This window comes from Nylanderia fulva, unplaced genomic scaffold (genome assembly GCF_048542155.1).
Source record: "Nylanderia fulva isolate GAGA-0341 unplaced genomic scaffold, ASM4854215v1 Scaffold50, whole genome shotgun sequence".
Taxonomy (NCBI): Eukaryota; Metazoa; Arthropoda; class Insecta; order Hymenoptera; family Formicidae; genus Nylanderia; species Nylanderia fulva.
The window spans coordinates 855708-875617 of NW_028190588.1; the positions used below are offsets into that span (position 1 = coordinate 855708).

The following is a 19910-nucleotide window of genomic DNA, read 5'->3' on the forward strand; positions in this document are numbered from 1 at the left end:
AAAGAAAAAAAATGCGAAAGAGAGAGAGAGAGAGAGATCGATACCGTCGAATTGGTTTACTGTCGACTGAGCCGCTCGAAAGACTGGCTCAACAGCTCATAAAAGGGCGTGCGCGGAAAATATATGTCGACATTGAAAAGTTTGTCGAACAAACCCGGCGACATGTTGCCAGGATAGCGCTATAACTTAACACCGCCGTCGATATGGGAAAGGACTTACCGGCGGCAAAACGGCGGCGTCCCTTCTCCTTATCCTTATCCTATGACACCCGCCATCCAGTACGCTTCCGTTTCCTTTCACCCTCATCGTCCCTTTATATGGCGCGCCTACGAAACTTTGGGTATAGCGCGGCACCTTCGGTTATATGTATGTATGTGCGAGCACAGAAACGGCGAAAATATGGCCGCGCGATTTACGACTTCGTTTAAAACGCACGGGTCCTCGAAAGGGTGCGGTGCCGATCTTCGCAAACGCGACGTGTCAACAGTATATACCTATTTTTTTCGTAATGCCCTTACTCGGCGCATGCTACATTTCACATATATACTACATATACTTTATAGCATACTTATATTATATACTCGGTTTTTGCGATTTTAAACTTTATAAAATCCCGGCCGCGTATATTTCTAAATTTCACTGATTGAGAATCAGTCTGCATTATATTTTAAATTGTCGTTTCTTAAATTTTAATACTATCTCATCCATTTTATTCTATTCATTTTTCCCTCCATCCATTACAATAATTTTAAAATATTATCAATCATATGTCAAATGATATAGAATAATATAGCCGAGAGAAGGAATCATATTGTACTATTTCCATTGCTAACTCGCTGTATTTTTAAATATGAAAGAGAGAAAGAGAGAAATATATATTATCGCGCATACTTTTTTAATATCCTTAAAATATTAAATAGTTCTAAAGATTATACGAGGGACGAGAGGAGGGGAGAATTTTCTAAATTTATTCTACATATTCTAACGAGAAGATCCGTGAAACTTTTATTCGCGCAATTTTCGAAAAGTAAGGAAACGCGAAAAATGAACGTTTAGCGAAGCGTTACGTTCGCGAGCAAAATGCCAGCAACCATGAAAATGTACGTCGCAGAAAGCAAATGACGCGGCCGGCTACAACTCCCTCATATCGCGGCACGAATCCGTAACGCGCTCTAGACAATTAAAAAATGTTCCGCTTCCGAGGCGCTTTTCCAACCGGTTTAATCTTTCGCGTCCTCTCGCGCGAGCTATGCGAAGTTCTGCGCCGCATAGTTCTGCCCGCCCGAGGATGAGCCGCACGTTCAGCGCTGAAAACGAGTATATTCCCGGTGTACGTGCAGCCCTGGCGGTGGCTGTGTAGGCTGGGGTCGGTGCAATTAGGGGTATTAATTAGCGGGTACTTCATACCGCTCCTCTCTCTTCCCCCCTCTCCCTTTCACCTCCCTCCCCCGTCTCTCACCCTTCCCGGACCTCATCCAGCCAGTCCCTCCCTCGTCCTCTTTTGCTCTCCGTCCTTCTCGTTCTCTCCGACGACGTGTCTCTTTCTTTCGTGCACGCTCTAAAGTGTACCGCCAATAGCGGCGGGCCAATACGGACAAGAGGCATACATAGCTAATTACACGGTTTTATGTCATCGGACGCGCGGGGGTTGGTATAGAAACACCCCGAGAAACTTGTGACGTCAGCGGGCGCGCGGATACGGAAGGAGAGGGAGAGAGAGAGAGAGAAAGAGAGATGCGAGACCGTCGTCGCGGCACGGCGCGGCGGTGGGAAGGTTCAGTTATTATCCTTTTTACCGTTTTTATCCCGCGCGAGTACAAAAGCGCAGGGGTAATTAGCTGCAGAAATATCCGCGCGCCAGCAAAGAATCGCATTCGCGTCAACGCGACGCTTTGAGATGCGTCGCAATGATGTGTTATGCTAACGGATCTTTTATCTCTCGATTATTGGATTCATAAATTGACGCAAAAAAAAATGAGATATATATAGTGTCTCACAATCTGCGATTTTTATTTCAATAGAAGATTTCTGGAGCAACTTACTGATTTTTTTTCAAAGAAAATATATCTAGAGATTATTGTTCACGGTGAATTTGTTCAAGTATCATCAGAATAAAATAAGTCCCTAGATTGATGCAGAAATTGAATTTGCAAAGAATTCTACTTCGTCTTGAAGATCTATTGATATATCGGAATATTTTTTCGCTTCAGTTTCAAAATTATTACAGAGACCGTCATGCATGCATCATCGCGAACAATTAGAGGACGGTGAGCTTGAAGATGTCCTATTCAGCTTTATTTGCGCGGCAATATCCGTTAGAAACCGCAAAGCCGCTATCACGGCGTTTAACGTCCGTAGTTGGGGGTTAGATATTCATGTATTTAAATTTATTTATTGGCAGGATTTTTGCTCTCTCGAGGGTGACGGTGGGCGGAAAGCTGGACCGGGCTTTCACCCCTTCCGATCCCCCTGTCGTCCCTCTTCGCCATTTGGTCGGCTGTTAAACCTTCGATGCTCTACAACCCCTTCTGGGTAATTTTCCCGCTTAAAGAGATCTCGGCCAATTACACGGGCCGTCCGACGGGCGTTGAATTTTAATCGAAAAGGAAGAAAGCAGAGATCCTCCTTGCCGGCTCTTTGCATCCCCTTCTCTCGTCTCTAACGGATGATGAAGAAATCGCGACGCGTGCACAACTTTGTAGTAGCAATGCGCCACTTCGATCGCTTCGGCCGTTCAACGTCGCGGCACGTTCTTGAAAAACGCGAAAGAAATGCTTCCGTTTTGCGACTAAATAGTTAAAGATTCGATGCGTCATTCTGGAGTCGATGTGGGTCGCGAGAATTTATTCGAAAACTGCTCTCGAGAATTTATTCGAAATTATTAGTTGAACGAGTTTCTTATGTCGTACTCTACAACGTTAACATCAAAAATTACTAATGAAATTAAAATTCAATTAAAATTTATGTACACTATCGTTTCACATTGCGAGTCTTTTTTCTCGTAATACAATTAATACGAAGCGATATAAATAATTATAATTCCCCAAGTTATTAATGGCAAGAGTATTATTACGAATAAAAAATATAAGATTCATATAAGCTAATAATTATAATGAATACATTAAATTTTAAAAATAGATTCGTTTAGAGATATACAAATACTGTGCACGTCGTACTCGAGCGAGGGGTGAGTTTTAAGAAACGTTTAGAAATGAATTTCACCCCATCGTGGCACGGGTGCTGCCACGTCACGGAGACGCAAGAAACTAGGTAGCCTCCCTCTTAGCACCCTCCCGCAACCCCTCTAATCAATTTCCTAAAGTATCCACACACGATCACGATATCGTTTCCCAGATTGGATACATCTTATATATTTTATGTTCGAACGTAAATCACACAAATAATTATTTGCGTTACCGATTGCATTATGAAAACGACGTTTCGAATCGTTTCATGTATTACACCCTTTCGCCTTTCAGAATTCAAAGGTGAAATAAAATGTGCAGTATATACAATATACACATATATATATATCTTTTTCCTTTTTCCATAGAAATGTTAAAAATACACATGTGATTTCGGCACTAATATTAATAAAGTTTCTTCCGAGATACGCGCACGTGTGTTCGCATGATTTCAGTGATTGCGCTTTTTGTCGACGGCTTTGTGCCGAAGAAAGCTAATAAGTATCGAGAAACACGAGTCGAAGTAACTTTTAAGAACTCCGTGGAGAGGTGGGTGGCTCTCGGGTTTACTGGTGGACCGGAAAGGGTGACGAGACGTAGAGGGTCGCCGTACTTTATGAACAGGCTTCACATAAATTGTCGCGGCTCTTTAAGAAATTGGAAAAAGGCGCGAGCGCCTTGCGTGGAACAGCTTGCGCTAAGAGAGAAGCTGAGAACTTTCTCAACTACCGTAGGACACTAACTAGAAGGGGATTGCGAGACGAATGAGCGAGCGGCTGTACGTAGTGCGTGCGTGCGTGCGTGCGTAGGAGTGAGTGAGAGCTTACTTCTCATCCAAGTCATCTTCATATTTTTAAAAGATGAGATCGTATCAGGAAAATCTTGATAATGTATATATAATTTCTATTTTTTTTTTTTTTTTTTTTTTTTAATTACTTTACATATTTTATTTGAGAATAATCCCTACGCTTTGACACTTCATTTTAGAATATACATACTATATCGCGCTTATATTTTGCTTTTGAAAAATAGAAATATTTGGAGAGCAATACTGGAACAAAAGTAAATATTAAAGTAACATTAAATATATTGCAATATAAAGATATTAGTTTCGAAGCAAATGCAAATTTCGGGCATCTCCATATTTATAGCCACCCGTACATGACACGCTTATGTAGCGATCTTATACTAGGGAGATTGAATACAAAACTTTTGTATTAATATCCCTCATACATACACATGTGGATATACAAGCTACGAAGGGCTTCTCGTTGGAGTGACGACGAGATCATGCAAGAAAGAAGAATGTGTACACCCTGTGGGACACATTTCCCGGGCAGGTAATCTTCGTTTCAAAGGCGAGATATTACATTTGAATAAATGTCGCTGCCGATAACCGACGCCGATCGCAAAATATCTAGACGAGGGAGGGAGTCTGTCGCGCGACGAGGTATCCCGTGGGAAATATTTGCTAATATCGATCATATCGTCATTAATGGCTTGTCGCGCGGTGGTTCCCATTTTCCCTCTCCCGCCCTATCCGCTGTCTTTGTTCAACGCGGCAGCATCCCGCGAATTCACGATAGTTCGCATTAATCGAGTTATCCCGTAGACGGCTGCTCTCCTCCGTCTTTATTCGCGACAATGCGCCCCCGCAGACGCGGATTTCAACCTCGCGCACAACAAAGTCGATTTTGTCTAATTTAATACGAATGTTCTCTACCGCGCCATTCATAGTTCCCATTCAGGACGAGCTCCGAAACTTGTTAGAAATTCAAGTTTGATTATGTTTCATCAACACAGCGAAAATATAAATCTTCATTCCGTAGAATTAATATATCGTGTTTTCCGATATAGGCGAGAGAGAGATAAATATTTTCGCTGTGTACAGGACTAAGTGCTTATGTACAATTATATAAAAATTACAAATAATATATACTAAATATGATGTAGACAACGCGATTGCATCTTATTGGCCGGTTTTCCTGATCAAAATACTAGAATACTGCTAAACTGTCAAATGAAATGTAATAAAAACGCGCAGAAATTGATGAAAAGCCAAGGATTCTGACCGATTGTCAGTAAGATGCAACGGCACATGTCGTGTGTAATAATAATGTATATCGTTCGGAGCGCGAGGGAGACAAACGAAGCGAATAGAGGGAAGGAGGGAGGAGTAAATCGGAATTTATCCCAAGCGGGCGCGCGCGGCCGCGACCGTATCTCGTCGGCCGTATACTCACCCCCTGTGGCCACTCGACGCGTCCGCCGGTGTTTACCGCAATTATTAAATGTAAACTCATATTTCGTAATTGCCAAATATTGGCGGTCCGATCGTTCGGCCGCGCGGCCCGATGCGCCTCGCGCGAGGCTGGTTGCAACGAGAATAAGGGGTAGAGGGAGGGAAAAGGGGAACGACAGAGAGAGAGAGGAGGGGGGTGGGGGAGGACAGGCGAGAGGGGCACTGGTTGCTCGCACTGTTTCATCCCTTCTCGAATAACAATCCTTCCTCCCTCGTCGCGACCCTCGAAATGAATTAAGCCTCGGCGAATCGATAAATGAACGTTCCACGAGGGGGTACGCGCGACACGTACCGAAAAATCTACATCAGACGTAAACGGATTGTTTGATCCATCCGATATATGACGCCTCTAATAAATCGGCGCGTTATTGTACATATATACGGCGCGGAATACAGTGTAGAATATCAGAATATCGTGAAATGATATATTATAGCAATTTTGCGTGAATAGATGTGATATCTGATTTGTAATCATTTCGTTCGAAAGAGTTTAATACCACACATATTCCATGAAATAACATATAATAAAGACAAATCGCAAAATGTTTATTGCTATTGCTTTCATAATATTCGTACTTAAACGAACTGTATAATTAATGTCAGTTTGAAAATCAGTTCAAAGTGAGTTCAAAAAATACGAAAAATATAATTTACGGTAAAATATCCTACTGTACGTCGATTTAAAAAAAAATGCGAGATTTTCCGCGACTTTTCGATAGCCGGCGAGAGATGGGAGGATTTGCCGCGCGGTCCGGCGATACCGTGGAGGGTTGTCAACGGAGAGTCTGGCGTCAGCTTGTGTAACTATCGGTAATTAATCAGAATCATCCCCGCATACGTGTCCGTCGGCGGACGAAGGCGCGCTCCGCTGTAGTGGTGTCCGCCACGAGGGGTAGTTAACCGGTGACGTCACGCCCGTGGCGACATCTGGCCCGGCACTAACCGCGCCGCGCTGTCCGTCCGGCGGACACTGGACACCGAACACTGTCCCGGCACTAACTCCCGGATCCGGATCAAAATTACCCCTGCGGAGCCGGCCGCGGTGAGGCCGGCTGGCTCCAATTAATTTCGCATTCGGCACGTTCTGCGATTCTACGTTCCTCGTTTCGGCTTTCCTATAGTCGCGCGGACCAGTCGGGATGGTAGCCCCTTCCGTAGCCAAAAGCTCCGGAATTCATTCGGTCTAAGTAATTTGAGAGAATATCGACGGAAACTTTAAAACGAAAAAAAACTTGCACCATCAGTGATCGATGATGAACCGATACGAAGCGTATATAAAATAAATAAATGTAGCCGCGCGAAATATTAATTCGAATCGCGTAAGACTGCGATCGAGCTTTCGCTCTTTGAATGGCTACAACTGCAGGACAAATTCAGGAACGTCCCTCCCTTCTCATAGCTATCAATTGTGGCTAATCCTTGTCCAAAAGCCGCCGAGAAACTCTTGTCCAGTACGCGCACGATTCCGATCGCGAGCTCGCGGTGTAAAATCACATGTGACATTTATTCGCGAAAGGGTCAAATGTGTCGTCGTCATTTGTAACTCTACGTTTACAGAGATTTGCGTTTGCTCGATGATCGTCGCGGATCGATATCCTTGAACGACCGGTTTTTCGGTCGGACAATTAAAATTCGGGCAACTTGGTGGTTCGGTCATGTATATTAGATACCCAATTCCAGCGCGGTAATCCAGCTATAAATATCTTTGAATTATATTTTCTACCGGGTTTGGGGGCATCGCGCCACGGACGATTTGTCCTAAAAGGGTGGAGGAGGGACGGACGAAGGACGAGAGTGAACGGCGCGGTGTCTGTTTACCCGTCAATCGTGCGATTAAATTGGATCGCCGGTATTATCTTTTAATCCCGACGCGCCAGGTAGAATGGTGTGGCTCTCGAAAAATTGGTATAAAATTTCGGATCGAGCTGTCGGTCGTTGAGTTGTACTCGCAATCGGAGACTGAAACAATCGGAAAACGCGGCGATACTGTCTTTTGCACCGTACATTCAATTTCTCCTTTATATCATCATGCCTTTTATCATCATGCTTATTAATTTATCTTTATAATCGTCAATTATTTTACTTCGATTTGACAATTGAATATGAGAGACTTGAGGCAAATTTATTTTCAGACGAAAACAGGAAGACATCTTCTTCTTTAATTAATTTCGACTCGATTTTATTTTTACCTGAATATTAATTATATTAAGATATGAAAACGAAAATTGAAAAGATAGGTATAAATAATTTGTTTAGATACTTTTATTCAAATAAAATCTTTCAATTGTTCAAAGAAAACATTAAAAAGACATCATTTCTAGGACATTCTGTATTTCACAGATAGCTTTATATGTAATAATCGATACATATCGAGTTTTATAAATTTCTCTCTGTAATACATAATTAAAATTTTGAATATTTATTTCTCTAGAAGAAAGACATATAAATATGAAACATTGAGAATATCATAAAAGGCAGGTAAATGAGAAAAATCATTTGTCGAAAATAAGATAAAAATGTATATATACAGTAAAATTTTTCTAAAATATAATTAATTTAGTTTTTATGATCAGCATTTAATTAACACTCGAATTATTCTTTCGAAACGAACACGTTGTTTTGCATTAGTCGTTTGCTTACATCGCACGAAATAGGGCTGTATATCTCTTGACAGATCTGATTTATTTATCGTTTCTCGTCGGGGCTCTCGGTAGTTTATCTTTCGTTATTGCGTAATACAAGTTATTCCTCTCTCCCTCCCCCCGCCTCACCTCTCTCGCTCGCGAAAGTGGGCGACAACGGCTAATCCAATCCTATTTACATCGCGGAACTGTCGCGGCGGCATTGACGTGCGCGGAAATAAATCCCGACACGACTAACACGAACGATCACGCGCGCTCCGCGCCGCGTCGAGGGTACGTGTAAATCCCGGGCTTTCTCTCGGAACAAATCGAATGTCGGTCGATGTAAATGAATTCCGCTCTAATTGCAATTATGCGACACGAATGCGCATAAACGTTCGCGTTATGCGATAAATGACACGTCACTCAGAGGCCGCGGCGCGACGCGGTCTCTCTCTCTTTCCCTCCCTCTCTCTACCCTCCCTCCCCCCTCTCTCTCTCTTTCTCTCTCTCGCACGTCATTGCGAATTTATGAAATGGCGATCGTTATATCCGTATCGGGCCCTCTCGAAACCGTTCGCGTTATAATTGCAATTAATCAATAATTGACGTCATATAATTGGGCGGCCGCCGAGACGACGGACCGTTAAACATTCACGTTCAGACGTCTAGTTGAAGATATACCGAAATGATCTTCTAGCTTCTTAATGTTGCAGAAGACGCTCGATCTTTGACAGATGTGATATTCTAAGATTAGATGCGAAAGACTATTATAATTACATATTCTTTACTGAGCTCACATCTTGGCATTGCATGTGTTTGAGAGCACCGTATTATTGCATTCGCGTTAAATTTGACAATTTAATAAAAATTATTGCAATAAAAAATATTCATCAGTTCCTTGAGAAATCAGTAATATAGTTATATTGAAATTCCAAGTTATACTTCATTGTAAGATACTACCTTGTAAAAACAATTCTTTCAACCTATTGAAAAAATATTATGTATATTTCACGGCTGCAAAATCATGAGATACCATCTCATATGTATTATTCTTATTATATTATTATTGTATTAGAATATGTAATGTCATTGTAAATAAAATTAAAATTGTTAAGCCAGGAGAGATTTCTCTCTGATGCGAGTCGTCAAATAATTGAAACATAATGAGAACATCTTTGAATCTCGATGGAACGTCGACCTCGAAAATTCGAGCCATAATCGATAATACATCACGTCGGGAAGTTTCAACGCAAATACCACCCTCGTCGAGAGTGAATGGGTAAAACGGCGAATACGCCAATCGTGGTAGGCATATCGTGTAAATACGCGACGGAGATCACCCTTGTTCATCGAACAGACCCAATCTCTGACTGACTCGCCAGCTATTTAGTCGATTTCGGATTTATTTATCGGCCAGCTATGATTAGACTTTCGCTTTATCGCGGTTTCGCCTCGTCAAATATCCACAAATTGCCTGCATTGGTCAACGTCTGACCGAATATCGCGCAAGTAATGCATTGGAATCACGATAATTTAACTTTGATAGATCGAGTGTTTGCACCTCATCTTTCCCCGTCGCCACTCGTTCTTTCAAATATCTCTATCTCTCTTTCTGTTTTTTTGTGATATGCGTTTCAAATGCTTTCCACCTGTTGCTAAAAAGGAAAACTATTCTATACTGCTATTGTGATCAATATTAATATTTTTTCTTAGATTAATATTGTTATTTTTTAATTATATCGCAAAACATTTTATGGTGATAACTTTGTCGGATAGCGCGAGTAAATAAACGCGGTTTGAGATTTGAGTAAAAATTTTCAATAAATATATTTTATAGTTTATTTCATAAATTATACTAAAACAATTGTTTTTTGTTAAAATAAAATAGTTAACATTTTTAAAAAATTTGAATTGGAGATTTACGAAAAATGTATTGATTTTTCTTTTCTACCTAATGCAATGTGTGTTGTTCAAAAATACTATTATTTAAATAATATTATCTGTGTAAAATTATATAACAATTTTCATTTTCTCAATTTATATCACTATATACATGATTTATAAAATTTAATTCACTCCGAAATCGCTTCATTTCATACGTATACCGAGATGTCTGACTTATCGCTCATGTTACTACTTGAGACTTGATATTTTGTATCTGTAGTCTTGGGTAGCGCAAATAAATAAATGCGGAAGTTTTGGCATGGTTTATTTTATAAAATTTTATTTACTGCAAAATCGTTTTTCAAAGTATTTCATACGTATACCGAGGTGTCTGACTTATCGCAGATGTTACTACTTGAGACTTAATCTCTCGTATCTGTAGTCTTAGATAACGCGAATTAATAAACGCGGAAGATTTGATATAATTTTTTTTACATGATTATATTCACTCCAAGGTGGCTTTTTCAAAGTATCTCATATATACCGAGATGTCTGACTTATCGTTGACGTTACTACTTGAAACATAATGTCTCGTACCTGTAGACTTGGATAGTGCGAATAAATAAACGCGGAAGATTTGGCATGGTCTTTTTATAAAATTTTATTCACTCTAAAGTCGCTTTTTCAAAGTATCTCATACGTATACCGAGATGTCTGACTTATTGCTGACGTTACTACTTAAGACTTAATATCTCGTATCGGTAGTCTTGGATAGCGCGAAGAAATAAAGACGAAAAATTTGACATGGTTTTTTTATAAATTTTATTTATTCCAAGATCGCTTTTTCAAAGTATCTCATACGTATACCAAGGTGTCTGACTTATCGCTCACGTTACTACTTGAGATTTAATCTCTTGCGTCTGTTGTCTCGATTAGCGCGAATAAATAAACGTGAAAGGTTTGACATAATCTTTTTATAAAATTTTATTCATTGCAAGATTGCTTTTTCAAAGTATTTTATACGTATACTAAGGTGTCCGACTTACTGCTGACGTTACTACTTGAAACTTACTATCTCCTGTATTTGTCGTCTCGAATAGCGTAAATAAATAAACGTGAAAGTTTTAGCATTGTCTTTTTATAAAATTTTATTCAATTTAAAATCGCTTTTTTAAAGTATCTAATACGTATACCGAGGTGTCCGACTTATCGCTGACGTTACTACTTCAGATTTAATCTCTTGCGTCTGTCGTCTCGGATAGTGCGAATAAATAAACGTGAAAGATTTGACATGATTTTTTTATAAAACTTTATTTATTGCAAGATCGTTTTTTCAAAATATCTCATACGTATACCGAGGTGTCTGACTTATCGTTGACATTATTACCTGAGATTTAACCTCTTGCGTCTGTTGTCTCGAATAGCGCGAATAAATCACATAATTATATCACATAATTTAAACGTGAAAGGTTTAGCACGATCTTTTTATAAAATTTTATTCATTGCAAGATTGCTTTTTCAAAGTATCTAATACGTATACCGAGGTGTCCGACTTATCGCTAACGTTACTACTTGAGACTTAATCTCTTGCGTCTGTCGTCTCGGATAGTGCGAATAAATAAACGTGAAAGGTTCGACATAATATTTTTATAAAATTTTATTCATTGCAAGATTGCTATTTCGAAGTATTATATACGTATACCAAGGTGTCTGACTTATCGCTCATATTACTACTTGAGATTTAATTTCTTGCGTCTGTTGTCTCGAATAGTACGAATATATAAACGTGAATGGTTTGACATGATCTTTTTATAAAATTTTATTCATTGCAAAATTGCTTTTTCGAAGTATTTTATACATATACTAAGGTGTCTGACTTATCGCTAACGTTACTACTTGAGACTTAATCTCTTGCGTCTGTCGTCTCGGATAGCGCGAATAAATAAACGTGAAAGGTTTGACATGATCTTTTTATAAAATTTTATTCATTGCAAGATTGCTTTTTCAAAGTATTATATACGTATACTAATTGTAAGATGTCTGACTTATCACTAACGTTACTACTTGAGACTTAATCTCTTGTGTCTGTCGTCTCAGATAGCGCGAATGAATAAACGTAAAAGGTTTGACATGATCTTTTTATAAAATTTTATTCATTGCAAGATTGCTTTTTCAAAGTATTATATACGTATACTAATTGTAAGATGTCTGACTTATCACTAACGTTACTAATTGAGACTTAATCTCTTGTGTCTGTCGTCTCAGATAGCGCGAATGAATAAACGTAAAAGGTTTGACATGATCTTTTTATAAAATTTTATTCATTGCAAGATTGCTTTTTCAAAGTATTATATACGTATACTAATTGTAAGATGTCTGACTTATCACTAACGTTACTACTTGAGACTTAATCTCTTGTGTCTGTCGTCTCAGATAGCGCGAATGAATAAACGTAAAAGGTTTGACATGATCTTTTTATAAAATTGTATTCATTGCAAGATTGCTTTTTCGAAGTATTTTGTATGTATACCGAGGTGTCGGACTTATCGCTGACGTTACTACTTGAAACTTAATCTCTTGCGCCTGTCGTCTCGGATAGCGCAAATATATAAACGTGACAGGTTTGACATGATCTTTTTATAAAATTTTATTCATTGCAAGATTGCTTTTTCGAAGTATATTATACGTATACTATGGTGTCTTACTTATCGCTCATATTACTACTTGAGATTTAATTTCTTGCGTCTGTTGTCTCGAATAGTACGAATATATAAACGTGAATGGTTTGACATGATCTTTTTATAAAATGTTATTCATTGCAAAATTGCTTTTTCGAAGTATTTTATACATATACTAAGGTGTCTGACTTATCGCTAACGTTACTACTTGAGACTTAATCTCTTGCGTCTGTCGTCTCGGATAGCGCGAATAATAAACGTGAAAGGTTTGACATGATCTTTTTATAAAATTGTATTCATTGCAAGATTGCTTTTTCAAAGTATTATATACGTATACTAATTGTAAGATGTCTGACTTATCACTAACGTTACTACTTGAGACTTAATCTCTTGTGTCTGTCGTCTCAGATAGCGCGAATGAATAAACGTAAAAGGTTTGACATGATGTTTTTATAAAATTTTATTCATTGCAAGATTGCTTTTTCGAAGTATTTTGTATGTATACCGAGGTGTCGGACTTATCGCTGACGTTACTACTTGAAACTTAATCTCTTGCGCCTGTCGTCTCGGATAGCGCAAATATATAAACGTGACAGGTTTGACATGATCTTTTTATAAAATTTTATTCATTGCAAGATCATTTTTTCAAAGTATCTCATACGTATACCGAGGTGTCCGACTTATCGCTGACGTTACTACTTCAAACTCAATCTCTTGCGTCTGTCGTCTCGGAGAGTGCGAATAAATAAACGTGAAAGGTTTGACATGATCTTTTTATAAAATTTTATTCATTGCAAGATTGCTATTTCGAAGTATTATATACGTATACCTAAGGTGTCTGACTTATCGCTAACGTTACTACTTGAGACTTAATCTCTTGCGTCTGTCGTGCTCAGATAGCGCGAATGAATAAACGTGAAAGGTTTGATATGATCTTTTTATAACATTTTATTCATTGCAAGATTGCTTTTTCGAAGTATTATATACGTATACTAAGGTGTCTGACTTACCGCTGACGTTACTACTTGAAACTTACTATCTCCTATGTTTGTCGTCTCAAATAGCGTGAATAAATAAACGCAGAACGTTTAAATAAAAATTTTGAATAAATTTTCGTATACTTTTTAGTTTATTTCATGAATCATACTAAAAAATTGTTTTCTTTTCAAGATATAAAGCTGTCAATATTTCTTAAAATTTACAATTAGAGATATCATTTATGAAAAATATATTGATTTTGTTTTTCTGCCTAACGCAATACATGTTTTTGAAAATGCTATTATAAATAGCTCTGCCGGTGTAAAATTACATAACAATTTTTATTTTTCCAATTTATATCACTTACATGGTCGTTTGATAAATTCTATTCACTTGAAGATCGCTTTTTCGAAGTATCTCATATGTATACCGAGGTGTCTGACTTAACGCTAACGTTACCACTTCAGACTTAATCTCCCGCGTTCGCCGCGCAATTTTCCACGCGATGATGAACACTTGAGTGCCGCCATACCATCGCCACGAAAGAGCACGCCCGTTCGCGCGGAAGAAGCCAATTCGCAAGTTGGAAACTCGGACGGGAGAGCAGTTCTCGCGCTCGTTACGAGATTAAGGAAAAAGAGCTTTCGAGCTTTCAGTGGGGCGGGATGGCGACCGGGGGTACCCGGTGACCACCCACGAAGACGTGCCCTCTCACGCGATGTCCTATCGCCGATCCGAGCTTATTCCACCCCTCAAGCTCGGGCCACACCCGCAATCATGCGCAGTTTCCACCCATCGGCCAATGGAAAGCGCCGAGTGCTTGCAAGCTCGCCGTTCCGGCTCCGGCTTTCGCGGCCGTGCCACTCCGACCAAACACCACGTGGCACGCGTCCGAGTTGCACGTGCATTCGCGGAGCTGCGAGAGCCCGGTGCGCGCGCGAGAGCGGGCACTTGCGAGAGAACTTACGAGAGAGAGAGAAAGAGAGGGAGAGAGAGCTCGCCAAGATATTTTCTCTCGTCGCCGGAGAGCGCGTTTCTGTACGAGAGGGATCTCCGTTACGTTTCTCGTCGCGATTCTTCCGAATAGCTTCTTTCTGTAACTCATACCCTTCAACCCCCTCTACATATCCTCATCCCCCTTGCTCTTTCATACCCCTTCTCTTCGCCCCGATATTTATCTCTCTCTCTCTCTATTTCTCTGTCTCATTCCCCTCCAACTTCAACACGTTTTATATAAACGATCGACTGAGTCGTTGTCGTATTATATTATTGTGACGTGAAAGATTTAGTCGTGCTTCGGGAAACCTGCTGAGATCGAGTCTTCATTGAGAATCAAGAGCTATCGGCGAAGACGGTTCAACGTGAGTTACGGACAAAGGTTAGATAATTATTTATTTTATATATTATTTATAAAATTAGGTAAATAATTTTATCTATATATGCATTAAAATATATTTCTTTTATAGTCATTTGTATAAAAGTATATTCGTGTGTCTCCTTCAATTTTATTATAATTAAAGATGTTGTCACTAGACATAATTATATCAGTAATAATCAATGATAATTGAAATTCACATATATATATTAACATTTTTTTAAAATAAAATATTTGCAAAAATAAACGTATGAATAATAGACAAAACAAAAATGCATTTGCGTAAAATCGAATATTTTATTTTATTGAAATATATGTGAAAGAAATATATAAAAACATGATGCAAAAGAATATTTCATTAATTATTTCGCGTTTAAAATATTATTAAGATATAAAATATATTGTGTATATTATTCCATTTCTGTTGATATTTATATGAAATTATTATAATATAATTAATGAAGTGAGAGAAAATCTTAATTCATTCTTATAATATTTTTATATTATCTTTTGATTAATGTACAACGATTGATATATTGTTAAATACAGAAAATTTATATGAAATAAAATTTAAGAAATTATTAATTTGCATATAGTACTATGTAAAAATAAGTTAATCTGGCATATAAGATAGTGCTACAATCTTAATAATTTTTTTATTACGTGCTTATGTGAAAATGTAATATGTAAAAAATTTTATAGATTATAATACATTGTATACTATAAGTAACTTTGATGTATAATAGCACTTGGCGTCGGCTGGAAGAGAGCCGATATTCAACAGTTGGTCCTTCTTTTATCTTTGAAACTTAACCCTCGATGCTACCGCCCTTCAAATAGACACCCTATGTTCGTATACCCTAAGAGAAGCATTTCTTGAGGGTGTAACACGAAAGTATTTAAAAAAGTTGATGGAATTTTCTGCGTAAAACACGGCGAAAATATACTCAGGATAATAAGACAAGAGAGAAATAATACATTTAAATCTATATTTTAAATAATTTAAATGCTTTTTTAGAAAAATAAAGTTACGATTTACAATTATATTTAATAATTTTATATATGTATATATATATTTTAATATTTCTTATATATCCATTTAATTATGTTATAATTATAAAAAGATAAAAAGTATTTTAAAAAAAACATTTACATACTTTTATTGAAAATCAAATTTTTTTAAAATTAATTATATTATAGTTATAAAAAGGTAAAGATTAATGTGTTCAAACCAATTTTTATTTTTGCATTACTTTTGTCAACTTAATATGCTATGCAAAAGACATAAAAAATCAATTAGAATACAAGAAAATATACTAAAAATAACTAAAAAATTGCATATTTTAGATAATTGATTCTTACTTTAATATATATGTATTATAGATCTACTATGTTCCTTTGTACATTAATGGATTTTCTGGCCAACTTGAACATAATTTTTTCGTAATAAATATGTCGAAGCATTTGTAAAACATTACCTACTTATCGCAAAATATATTTTAGTAAACTGTCTTTGCAATTATAACATTTAAATCATACATATATGCATTAAAATAAAATTTATTTACAATCAAACAAATATATATACATATATAAAAAAGATAAATATATTCTATATTACAAAATTACGTATATCGTAATTTATTTAATTAATTAGAAAATTTTGAAATTTATTACTTTACTTCAAAGTACGTACGAGCACGACATTCAGCGTGGCAAACGAGGCAATTTATTCCCAAAACATACCAATCCACCCACCATTCGCCCCATTTGCGGACATTCTTTCTTCGTTCGGCCAGCGGTAGAGGAATTCGCGGACTCGGTGCAATAGGTGCGGCCATAGGTGTAACATATTTATGTTGTGAACCGGCCGAGTGTGAGCAATAAATAGCAGTGGGACGTGCGGGGGTTGAAGAACGAGAGAAAGAGAGAAAGACGAAACGCATGTGGAGGAAAGAGAGGGAGTGGGATAGTCCGTTGAGGCGCGCGAGCGATTACGTTTCCCAAACCCCTCGGTCTCTACGTGCGACCGAGTCACCGGCACCACCATCCACCGCCATTTCGCTCCCTTCAACCCCCCCGAGCGAGCCCCCTCCCGCGTCTCCTCGCCATCTCGTTCCACCGGACCCTTTACGGCGCCCGAACAACCCTATTCGTTTGTTTCCAACCCGTATGTACGCGTACACGGAGGTATGCAATTTCGGTGTCGGGTATGCGCGTTACCGGATGAACGAACGCTCCGTGTATCGCGTATCCGTCGCGTTTTTAGAACCCTTACGGAAAGAGAATCGTTCGGAACATCTTTTCGGAGAATCGCGATATCGTTTGAGAAAATTTAGACTTTATTATTCAAATGAAGCGAAACGATGATTATTCTACATAGATTATATATATTAGATATTTTTCATTCATCCAACGAAAGTCACTTGACAAAAATGTAGATGTTTGACGAGCGGAGAATTGATTTAGTCGGATTGCTCTTAAGATCTCGAAGAAGTAAAAAGATAGATGAAAGTTTCCGATGTATTACTAATATCGCGAAAATGGGGACGAGCTTGCGCCGATACGGTATTCGTATTAACGCCCCCATTACTCTTCCGCTAGTATTACGGTTAGCGAGCGACGTAATGTTCTCCAGTAACGAAGCACACGAGTGCATAATCGGGCCCGCCGACACGCGGACATATCGGAACGCAGACTCATCGGGATCCGGATCCGACATTGCATACTCGCATAGTTATGCTGAAAATCTTGACTGGAGGACCCTTTCGCATACCGGATCGCCCGGAGCCAATCCGATCGAGGATGCATCTGGGTGGCACGCCGATCGGGAAACGCGCTAGTTGGGTAACCAAATGATGCATATCTCTCCTCGGTACGTCGCGTCCCGAGGCTGTCTCGCACCCAGAAGCAGCGAGGGTTGGGCCGAAGCGCATCAGGATCTCTCTATCTTAGGAATGAAGACCGAGAGAATGGAAAGGGGTGGTAGGGAGACCCAACTCGAAAGCCGGGTGGACTCTCGGGTAGGCCGGTGTATCTCATGGTTGCCGATGAGGTCGAGAGCTTGCGGCCGGATGCCAGTCTGACCATGTCTACCGGCGCGTTACTTGCGAGCTCGTCAGCCTCTCGCTCCTAGACGCATCCTCGCCAGAATCCGAGCAATGCGGCTCAAGAGTCCGCGCCGGCGCTGCAGCTGCACTCTAGGATGCGGCTCTCCGGCTGCCGAGTATACCGGGTTATACGATCCTCGATGGGGATTGGCCGGCCGAGCATCATCGAGACGGGGGAGGCATCGCGGGGATGGTCTTCAGCGGCTGTTGGTATGCGTGCTAATGGGGGAAATTTTCCTCGTGTTATGTCGAAGGAAAATTGCGAACCACCGTAGGATGATAGAATTATTTTCCGATCTTGTATTCTTTTTTTTTTTTTCTCTCTCCTCTTATTAGCGATATTTGATGTAGAACACAATACCGCAAATTATGTATTTTATTTCATTCCGAATATGGAATTGTGTATTTTACATGAAAATGGAAATATAAAAGGAGATAAATATAGATTTATGTGTGGATTTATAAATGTTGTAATTTGGTGGTTTAATTCTGGTCAGCGATGTTTAAAAATTTCAAGCTATACATTAAATTCGCTGTTACGGTCATGAAATATACATTATCTGTGTATTACATTAATAATTAGGTCGACTCCTGTTTAAGCTTTTAATCGAGTACTGGCAAAATGCGGCGCATCGCTCTCAATCGCTCCTCTCCCGCTTGGTATACATAAATATATAAATGTGTGTATGTGTGTGTATGCGTGTGAGACAGAGGCGCGTCGAATGCGGCTTTTGCAAATGAATTTTTCGGGGGCACACGTTACCGTTCCGCGTTGATACGTTTGCATCGCGGTGATTTCGCAGGGCACCGAGCTATATAACGCGCGAGGGTAACGAAATTCCCCCGATGCGTGCATCTCACGCATTCCGCAGCGAGATTGCGCAAAAATCGGGCGAAACAAACGCAACTAATTTAACTGCTTTCGAACAATTAATCCGAAGCATTTAATTTAATTGCGCCGCAGCCCGTCGAGTCCGGCCAGCGGCCAGTCGAAACAACGACCGGGCGCAAAACCCGGGACGGAATTTTCGGCTGGACGCGATGGCTCGAATTCTTTGGCGCGTGTAAAACAAAATAAAAACATTTGGCGCAACGGCCAAAAGTTGATTCGGAGAAAGCGCGCTTATTGCAAAAGCGCGCTTATTGCAAAATCGCGCGGGGGATTTGGGATTTCATGTGCATTCGTTCTCTATAAAAATAATCTCATTTTAATAAACATACTTTCTCTCTGTTCTCCCTTAATGTGTTGTCACATTTTAAATCAATTTTATTTTAATTTTTTTTTATTTATTCAAATAACATAGGAATAATATTAAATTTGTTCATTAAAAATTTAATTCTTTTCTTGTTTTTGTAATTTCTGTGTAAATATTATGTTTTAATAATTATTCAAATTAAGATTCTGTTAAAAGTTTATCCGAAATTAATTATAAAAGCATATAAAAAAAAGTTGCCTATACATTTCGTTTTTTGCTAATTATATAGACGTAAATGAGCGTTTGCAAAAGCTCAAATGCGTGTATAAAGAGTAAAAAAAAAAAAAAAAAAACAAAAACGAATGATAGAGTATATAGACGATGGAGAAAAAGACAGGGACGAAGAGACGATATGGAGAAAGCGGAGGAACGGTGGTCGAGCACCACTAGTGGGTGGGTATAATTAATAGCAAACCCGTATAAATCAGAGACAGGTTGGATGCACGTTGGTACGCGGCGTTACCGATGCAGGATTATGCCCAGAGGGGCGGTTACCCCACGACTCGCTAATTTTTCAC

At 39.0% G+C, this 19910-nt stretch overlaps 2 protein-coding genes across 3 annotated transcripts in view; one reads left to right on the top strand and one right to left on the bottom strand.

Moving 5' to 3' along the window:
- Positions 1-19910, bottom strand: part of LOC114935434 (uncharacterized) — a 214888-nt gene that overhangs the window by 89327 nt on the left and 105651 nt on the right. The gene's annotated exons all lie outside the window — the stretch shown is intronic.
- The window catches only part of LOC114935433 (LIM domain only protein 3), a 92603-nt gene continuing 87189 nt past the window's right edge, over positions 14497-19910 (top strand). Inside the window, exon 1 of one of the 2 annotated variants that reach the window (XM_085487164.1) lies at positions 14497-15029. The gene's annotated coding sequence lies outside the window, so the exon portion shown is untranslated. The remainder of the gene's footprint in view (positions 15030-19910) is intronic. The other variant, XM_085487163.1, reaches the window with a different exon arrangement.